Consider the following 10,064-nt stretch of genomic DNA (forward strand, 5'->3'; position numbering starts at 1 on the left):
TACATGGTATGCCTGACAAAATTGTCAGTGACCGGGGTCCCCAGTTTGCGTCTCGGTTCTGGAGAGAGCTTTGTCGCCTTCTCAGTATTGAGTTGAATCTCTCTTCCGCTTATCATCCCGAGACGAATGGGTTGGTAGAGAGGGCCAACCAGACCTTGGTCACATACCTGCGACATTTTGTTTCTGCCAGGCAGGATGACTGGGCATCCTTGCTATCATGGGCAGAGTTTGCGCTGAACAACGCCGTAGCCGACTCCACTGGACAAACCCCATTCCTCCTCAACTATGGTCAGCATCCACCGGTACCTGTGCCTATGCCCGTGTCTTCCGCAGACTCCAGGGTGGCAGACTGGGCTGTGGAGGCACGGGATATTTGGGACCGCACTTAGGATGCCATTCGGGCCTCTAAGGAGAGAATGAGGTCCTCCGCCGATGCTCATCGGCGCCCCGCTCCGACCTTTGCTCCTGGCGACTTGGTGTGGCTCTCCGCCCGTAACATCAGGCTGCGAGTTGAGTCCACTAAGTTTGCTCCTCGCTACTTGGGTCCCTTCAAAGTGCTCGAACAGGTTAATCCTGTGGTTTATCGCTTGGCTCTTCCGCCACGCCTGGGTATCACCGACACCTTTCATGTGTCCCTCCTGAAACCCGCGTACATGTCCCGGTTTTCCGAGTCATCTGCTGGGACATCGGGTTCGTCTTCGGACGATTATGAGGTGAATGCTATTTTGGGGTGCAAGGTGGCACGTGGCAAAAAAATTTTTTGGGTGGACTGGAAGGGTTATGGTCCTGAGGACAGGTCCTGGGAGCCTGCTGAGCACATTCGGGCTCCGCAGCTCACTGCTGCCTTCGCGCGTAGCGAGGCCCAAGGAGGGAGGGTCCTAGGGGGGGGTAATGTTAGGAGTCGAGTTTCCTCTGCTGCACAGGGGGAATCTCGATCCCTGTCTGCTGCGGTCTCCCATTCTGTACCGGCCGCAGTGGGGCCTGCTCAGCGGAGGCGTCGCTCCCAGCGTCTTGCTGGGACTGATTCTGTGCAAAGGGTTACTGTTGCCTTTTCTGGCTCTCCTGTTGTACCCTGCACTGATCTGCGGCGAGCGGGCTTCTCTGGGACTAAGTCCTTATTTGCACACACTGAGCATGCCCAGGGCAAGATCTCCCGTTGGAGATCGAGGGTCACATGCTCAGGTACTGCAGCACATTCCATTGGTCCTCCAGGAAGATCCTGAAAGGGCAAAACTTCAGTAGCAGCTTCCTGTGCTGCAACTATATAAACTGCGCATAACCGCACGGCCATGCGCTAGTATTGTCTTGATAATATGTGTGTGTGTTGTGAGTGAAAGTCGCTCTTTAAAATACCCTCCCTATTGGATGACTGTTCGCGGAAGGTGTATGTTTGCTATCTAGCGCCCAACTTATCCAACAGCACGTTACACACATAACAGCGTCTAGTTGCTGTGACCGCCTATACGGCGCCGTGCGCTTCCTCTGGGCTTTCCTTACCCAAGCCTGGGTGGTTAGTGGCGTCCGTCAGTGCGGCACTGCATGCACTCTCGTGCCTTTATATACTTTTTTAATAGTTTCCTTACACACCCAGTTGCGGTGTTGTGCCAGCAAGTGGTCTAATCGGACTTCAATCCTGTGTTGGGGTTGTGTTCGCTGACTTCTTGCTCGCGCTCTATGTGCGGTACCGCGGTCCTGTGACACAACAGGATCGCTTCCTTCACGCAGGTTGAAGTTAACCCGTGCGTGTATACTTATAGTACCGCCATATAGTCCGTCTCACTAGCAGCAGGGTTTTTACCTGCACGGTGGACCTCGGACTGCGAACGCACCTAGTTTCATATCATCTATACTTGGTGCGTTCCGCCAGTCCTTAACAGTATACTTGTGCATGGAGCACAATAGAAGCAGTGCACAACACACTTGTATATAAAAAAAAAACTGGAAAGTTGATTTCACAGCCACACTGGACACTAGCTAGCTAAACTATCTAACTAATGAACAATCGCCTAGCTAGCTAAAATACGATACGATACAATACGATACACTTTATTGATCCCGTGGGAAATTATGGTATCACAGCAGCACAACTTAAATCATAAAAATCATAAAGGAATTACATAGTTGACATGACAGTTTGTTGACAGAAGAACATTATACATTATACATTAGAATAGGACATACACAACGAGTGAACTGAAATGTAGAGAAATAAGTAGACATTCACCTTGGTGGTTTACCCCTAATGTTATTGTTGTACATTCCCATAGCAGTTGGCACAAACGATTTCCTATATTTTTCCTTCATACACCTCAGAAGTATAAGCCGGTTGCTGAAGGTGCTCTTCTGTCTCATGAATAGCTCATATAATGGATGTGCATTATTGTTCATAATTGCCATACACTTTTTCAGAGTTCTTTTCTCCACTACCTCCCCAAAAGAGTCCAGCTTGCAGCCCACAGCAGAACTTGCCTTCTTAATAATCTTATTCAGCTTATTAGTATCAGAGGCCCGCAAACTACTGCCCCAGCACGTGATTGCAAAAAAGATGGCACTTGCCACCACAGACTGGTAGAACATTTCTAACATTTTGCTACACACATTAAAAGACCTCAGTTTCCTTAGGAAATACAGTCTGCTCATCCCCTTCTTGTAGACAAACTCTGAGTGGCATCTCCAGTCCAGTTTGCTATCCAAATGGACCCCCAAATATTTGTAACTCTCCACCTGATCTACCTCCTGACCAGCAATAGTGATCGGTAAGCATTCCATCTTTATCCTGCTATAGTTGGCCACCAACTCCTTAGTTTTCTTAACATTTAGTTGTAGATAGTTACCATTGCACCAATCCACGAAATTCGACACCACCCTTCTGTATTCCTCATCCCCCTGATCTCCCCTAATGCATCCCACAACCACAGAGTCATCCGAAAATTTTTGAAGGTGGCAAAGTTCAGATTTATACTGAAAGTCTGAAGTATACAGTGTGAATAGAAAGGGCGCAAGCACCGTTCCCTGGGGGGCACCAACACTGCTCAATAATCTGCTTGACACCACTGCTCCCATCTGTACAAACTGTGGCCGATCAGATAGGTAGTCAGTTATCCAATTTCTCATTCCCTCCTCAACCTTCATATCAGTCATCTTTTTGTGTAGTAAAAGTGGCTGCAGGGAGTTAAATGCACTCGAGAAATCGAAGAACATCGCTCGCACCGTGGTTCCGTCAGTCTCCAGAAATGAATGTACCCAATGTAACAGAGAAAGAATAGCATCATCCACCCCCAATCTATGTCGGTAAGCAAACTGAAGGGGATCGATAAAAGCATTGACCCTTGGTCTTAAGTGAGCAAGCACTAATCTATCCAAGGCCTTCATAGCGTGAGATGTTAAGGCTTCAGGACGATAGTCATTTAGGGTTGTAGGAGAAGAAATCTAGCTGCTAACACTGCCAGCATCAGGAGGAGCCTCTCTGAGCTGTTACAGTGTCAAAATGGCGCTAAAACAAAGTGTCCACTCTTTATATGGAGAGAGACATGTGATTTCAGCAGCCAATGACACAAGCCGTTGTATCAGGACATTGTGAATGTCTCATGCGCCCTGATTGGCTAGCCGCATTGTGCACACATAAAGTTAAGGGAAAAAGTGTACAGTTTACAAGAACGCCTCGCCTCTGAGATCTGCAAACCCACTCCCCTCATCAAACATGTGCCAAACGCTCATGATACACCAACATTATCGTTGCAAAAGTGCTCAAAATACTTTTGTGGCAACGCAAATATTTTCCTGCACTATTTACCGAATGTTACCGATTTCTCCCAATTGTATAAAATTTTGGTTGTGTTTCCTATAACAAATCTGAATGTGCCATATTCATGCCAAATTTATGTTTGGCGATCGATTTCCGAACAAATTCGCTCATCACTAGTCATAAGCAGTCATCTTGAAAGTGATAAGGAAAGGATATGCAAACCATATGAGAAGGTTGCCGAAATCTTCATTTTGCAAAGATTATTCTTCATTTGCATAAAGCCCCAAAACGTATATACAGTGATTCTCTGCACTGAAGGTGTTTTGGAGACTAAGTCTGCTTCTTTTCTAAGTTTATGGTACATACTGCAAAAGCAGATAATATACAGTTAGGTCCATATATATTTGGACAGAGACAACATTTTTCTAATTTTGGTTATAGACATTACCACAAAGAATTTTAAACAAAACAATTCAGATGCAGTTGAAGTTCAGACTTTCAGCTTTTATTTGAGGGTAGCCACATTAAAATTGCATGAAGGGTTTAGGAGTTTCAGCTCCTTAACCTGTGCCACCCTGTTTTTAAAGGGACCAAAAGTAATTGGACAGATTAAATAATTTTAAATAAAATGTTTATTTTTAGTACTTGGTTGAAAACTCTTTGTTGGCAATGACTGCCTGAAGTCTTGAACTCATGGACATCACCCGACGCTGTGTTTCCTCTTTATTGATGCTCTGCCAGGCCTTCACTGCGGTGGTTTTCAGTTGCTGTTTGTTTGTGGGCCTTTCTGTCTGAAGTTTAGTCTTTAACAAGTGAAATGCATGCTCAATTGGGTTGAGATCAGGTGACTGACTTGGCCATTTAAGAATATTCCACTTCTTTGCTTTAATAAACGCCTGAGTTGCTTTGGCTTTATGTTTTGGGTCATTGTCCATCTGTAGTATGAAACGACGACCAATCAGTTTGGCTGCATTTGGCTGGATCTGAGCACATAGTATGGCTCTGAATACCTCAGAATTCATTCTGCTGCTTCTGTCCTGTGTCACATCATCAATAAACACTAGTGACCCAGTGCCACTGGCAGCCATGCATGTCCAAGCCATCACACTGCCTCCGCCGTGTTTTACAGATGATGTGGTATGCTTTGGATCATGAGCTGTACCACGCCTTCGCCATACTTTTCTCTTTCCATCATTCTGGTAGAGGTTGATCTTGGTTTCATCTGTCCAAAGAATGTTCTTCCAGAACTGTGCTGGCTTTTTTAGAGTTTTTTTTAGCAAAGTCCAGTCTAGCCTTTTTATTCTTGATGCTTATGAGTGGCTTGCACCGTGCAGTGAACCCTCTGTATTTACTTTCCTGCAGTCTTCTCTTTATGGTAGATTTGGATATTGATACGCCGACCTCCTGGAGAGTGCTGGTCACTTGGTTGGCTGTTGTGAAGGGGTTTCTCTTCACCATGGAGATTATTCTGCGATCATCCACCACTGTTGTCTTCTGTGGGCGCCCAGGTCTTTTTGCATTGATGAGTTCACCAGTGCTTTCTTTCTTTCTCAGGATGTACCAAACTGTAGATTTTGCCACTCCTAATATTGTAGCAATTTCTCGGATGTTTTTTTTCTGTTTTCGCAGCTTAAGGATGGCTTGTTTCACCTGCATGAAGAGTTCCTTAGACCGCATGTTTACTTCCCAGCAAAACCTTCCAAATGCAAGCACCACACCTCAAATCAACTCCAGGCCTTTTATCTGCTTAATTGAGAATGACATAACGAAGGGATTGCCCACACCTGTCCATGAAATAGCCTTGGAGTCAATTGTCCAATTACTTTTGGTCCCTTTAAAAACGGGGTGGCACATGTTAAGGAGCTGAAACTCCTGAACCCTTCATCCAATTTTAATGTGGATACCCTCAAATGAAAGCTGAAAGTCTGAACTTCAATTGCATCTGAATTGTTTTGTTTAAAATTCATTGTGGTTAATGTCTATAACCAAAATTAGAAAAATGTTGTTTGTGTCCAAATATATATGGACCTAACTGTACTAGTACATAGGTAGATACACCAGCCAAGATTGTATTGTAGGAAAATGCAAGTAATAAACCCATAGAAGTGCACATGGGAGGAAAATTTTTCATTCATATTCTTGAATATGCTGTGTCTCTGGCAGATGGGTCATGCAGAAGTTGAAGCCTTGGGTGGTCCCGATGTTAAGACTTTCTCAATTATAGATCTATATTGATCTGATTTAAAGGACTATATTGAATACCACATTGAACTACTCTATGTGCAATATTTTTCAGATGTCTAGAACATGTTGAAAATTGACTTTGTGTTTTAAATCGTATCCATGGCAACAACTATGCTGTTTTGACCTTTCTTGACAAGGTTGTTGGAAAACAAATATATGGGGAGAAGTTACAAGATTTTTCATCTTAAAAAATCATATGTAGCTATTTTCATTAAAGGAAGTATTCAGGACTTTTCAAAAAACAAAAAAATGTATCTTAGCTCTAACAGGCAGGTAATTGCAACTTACGTGCCTGTTGTGCACGGTACCATTCTTCTCCCAGCACAGAGCGATTCCGAGGATTCCGCTGCCTTTGCTACCTCATCAAGCTGAGACTTCTGAGGTCAGTCTGGTTGACAGCTGGCTCCCCAGTTATGCAGCGGGAAACGGGCTGTCAATCAGAATGACCTCAGAGTCCCGCCCCATCTACAATACGGACCAGAAAAGAAGCCTCCGCTCTGTAGACGTTACATCAGCAGAGGCTTCTGAATTCCCTGTCCTGAATTGAACACTCTGTGCCTAGGAAGAGCGGCACTATGCACAACAGGCAGGTAAGCGGCAATTACCTATCTGTTAGTGCTTACATACATTTTTGGATTTTTGAAATGTCCCAGATATCCCCTTTAACCCCTTCCCAACATGCGCTGTACTAGTACTGCTTCACAGGAGATGAGTTCCCGCAAACAGCCCTACTAATACGGCACACCGATCGTGAAGCCTCACATTGAGTGCTGCGGTGATCGGGTGTGGGTGCCAGCTGTATGTGACAGCTGACTCCCTGCAGCAACACCCATGAGGGGTGCTAGCACAGATCATGGGTATTTAACCCCTCTGATACCACTGTCAGTAGTGATACAGACATAGAGGGGCATTGCGCAAGGAGGAGGCACAAATTTAAGCCAGCAAATTTTACATTCAAAAAGCGAAATGGCACTCCTTCCTTTCAGAGTATAAAAACACCACACCGGCCTCACCCTGGCCTCACATTAAGGAAAATAGAAAAAAAATTGGAGTCTGGTTCAACAGGACTGAATTTTCCTTTTCTTTTTCTTTTTCAAAAGAAAACAAAGTGCATACAAAAGAAAAATTTACATGGTTGACATGACCCAGTCGACGCGTTTCGACTACACTAAGCAATAAGACGCACCTGAAGGGTTAATAAACTTCTTGAATGTGGTTTTGAGTACCTTGAGGGATGCAGTTTTTTGAAAGGTGTCATTGTTGGGTATTTTCTATCATATAGGCCCTCAAAGTCACTTCAAATGTGAGGTGGTCCCTAAAAAAATGGTTTTGCAAATTGTGTTGTAAAAATGACAAATTGCTGGTCAACCTTTAATCCTTATAACGTCCTAGTAAAAAAATGTTTCCAAAATTGTGCTTATGTAAAGTAGACATGTGGGAAATGTTATTTATTAACTATGTTGTGCAATATGACTCTCTGATTTAAGGGCATAAAGATTAAAAGTTTGAAAATTGCAAAATTTTTGCCCAATTTCTTGTTTTTCCACATATAAACGCAAGTCATTTCAAAGAAATGTTACCACTACCATAAAGTGCAATATGTCTTGAGAAAATATTCTCAGAATCATAGTGATCCGTTGAAGTGTTCCAGAGTTATGACCTCTTAAAATGATAGTGGTCAGAATTGTAAAAATTGGCCTGGTTTAGAAGGTGAAAACAGGCCTCGGGGCGAAGGGGTTAAAGGTTAAAATAAAATTAAGGAGAAAAACATTTGTGTCTTTCATTTGCTCTAATCTGTTAAGTTGCTATAAATAGTTTTCAGATTTTTCCTAATTGTTAAAGACCATCTATCCTTTCTCCAGGTTCAACATTTTTTTTTTTAAAAATTCAACTTATGATGCTAAGAATTGCTAAGAATTTCAAGTACGACAGTTTTCCTGGCAAGATGTTTCTATCTTTCTTAAGTCTTCTAGAACTGTATCCATCCCTTTTCTTCTCACCACAAACACATTCTTAGTAATGTCAAAGGGACCTTATTGTATAAACAGATGGTTACCTGGTAGTAACCAACAGCCCATTTAATAACTCTGACAGATTTTTTAGTTTTTTTTTTAAATAACAAAATAATCGTCCAAATATTATCCCTTTTAGTATTTTATGATTAGGCAGATCATCTATGGAAAACACTCAAACTTATGGTGTCACTGTAAGGATAACATAACATTTTTCTGCGGCTGAGATGAGTGATGTGCCATATATTCCATAGTGTCCCTCATTTCATCCCAACTAATCTGCTTGCCAGAATCAAACAGGCCAATTGTATCCTGCACTTGGTAGCATTATCGACATCTTGTACCAATTTGGAGGTGGTTCTTCTGTTGTTGATAGCAGCTAACGTATTCTTAGCTGTTACTTTCTTATTTGAATAAACTTGTCCATTGCCATTGACACTTTTAGGCTGGGGTCACATGAGTATAGATTCCATCATGTGAGAGAATCAGATGGAATACGTAAATTAATCTGATCAGTGTTTGATCCAAGTTATAGCATATTATGAGCCGATTATCTTAGATGAGAGAACCGAAGCACAGATGAGGAGAAGATGGAGAGCAAAATGTCTCAATCCTCTCCATTTTGTGAGTTCACGTAAATTGGACTGCACTAAGGCTGGTTTCACATTTGCGTTTTCTTTGCGTTTTTGCGCAAAAAAAGGCTTGCGTTTTTTTTCTATACTTAACATTAAAAACGCATGCTTTTTTTGTATGCGTTTTGACGCGTTTTGACAATGCATGCGTTTTTTCTCTGCATGCGTTGTGTTGCAGAAATGCAACATGTAGTAATTTTAGCGACGTTTTTTTGCTGCAAAAAAACGCATGCGTTTTTTTTGCAGCAAAAAAACGTATTGATGTCTATGTAACGCATGCGTTTTTAAGCACATGCGTTTGCATGCGTTTTTATAGAAAAACACAAGAATACACACTGAAAAGCCACCCCAACCCTAACTCTAACCCTAAGGGATCCTAACCCTAACCCTAATGGTTAGGGTTAGGATCCCTAGGGTTAGGGTTAGGGTTAGGATCCCTAGGGTTAGGGTTAGGGTCCCTAGGGTTAGGGTTAGGGTTAGGGTCCCTAGGGTTAGGATTAGGATCCCTAGGGTTAGGGTTAGGGCTAGTGTTGGGGTTAGGGTTAGAGTTTGTGTTAGGGTTAGAGTTTGTGTTAGGGTTAGGGTTAGAGTTTGTGTTAGGGTTAGAGTTTGTGTTTTAGGGTTAAGGTTAGGGTTAGAGTTTGTGTTTTAGGGTTAGGGTTAGGATCCCTAGGGTTACTAGTGATCCTACCCCTAACCTTAACCCTAACCCTAGGTATTTCTGTTTATAGTGGGTTTCCTAGTTGATTTTGATGATTGGCAGCTGTCACACACTTCTCATCATGCGTTTCAAAAACACAAACGCAGGAAAAAACGCATGTAAACGCGTCAAAACGCCGCGTTTGTGTTAAAACATGCAAAAACGCATGCGCCTAAAAAACGCAGCATTTAAACGCGTTTAAACGCGTTTTTTCACCAAATGCGTTTGCGTTTAAAACGCTGCATTTTTAAACGCAAATGTGAAACCAGCCTTAGATGACATTTGAACTCGGTTCGATTTTTTTTACACGCAACCATAGATTTGAATAGGTGAGTGTGATCTGATTTGATAACCTATGATCAGCACTGGCCATTAGTATTACAATGGTCTGATAACTATCTGATAAAACATCAGATTACACTAGTACAATGTAAACGCTTGTGTGAATGAATCCTTAATCTTGCTATTTGTAGAACACTAAAATTAACTTTGACAATCTGTTCCACTCCAATTACTCAACTATTGCCAAAAAGGACATAATAAGAAATGTTACAACTAAAAAGCGTGCTCATGAAACATGGTGAAGTATTAATGTGGCATATATAGGCGCAAAATCTGACTAGTAAAACAGAGGGACAAAATAAAATAAATTGTTTGTGACAGGCACACTTTGTGAAGTAGATAGTCGCAGTTAAATGTCTGAATTTTAGAGAATTTTCTTTTGTATTTTT

Source organism: Ranitomeya imitator, chromosome 1 (assembly GCF_032444005.1).
Source record: "Ranitomeya imitator isolate aRanImi1 chromosome 1, aRanImi1.pri, whole genome shotgun sequence".
Classification (NCBI taxonomy): Eukaryota; Metazoa; Chordata; class Amphibia; order Anura; family Dendrobatidae; genus Ranitomeya; species Ranitomeya imitator.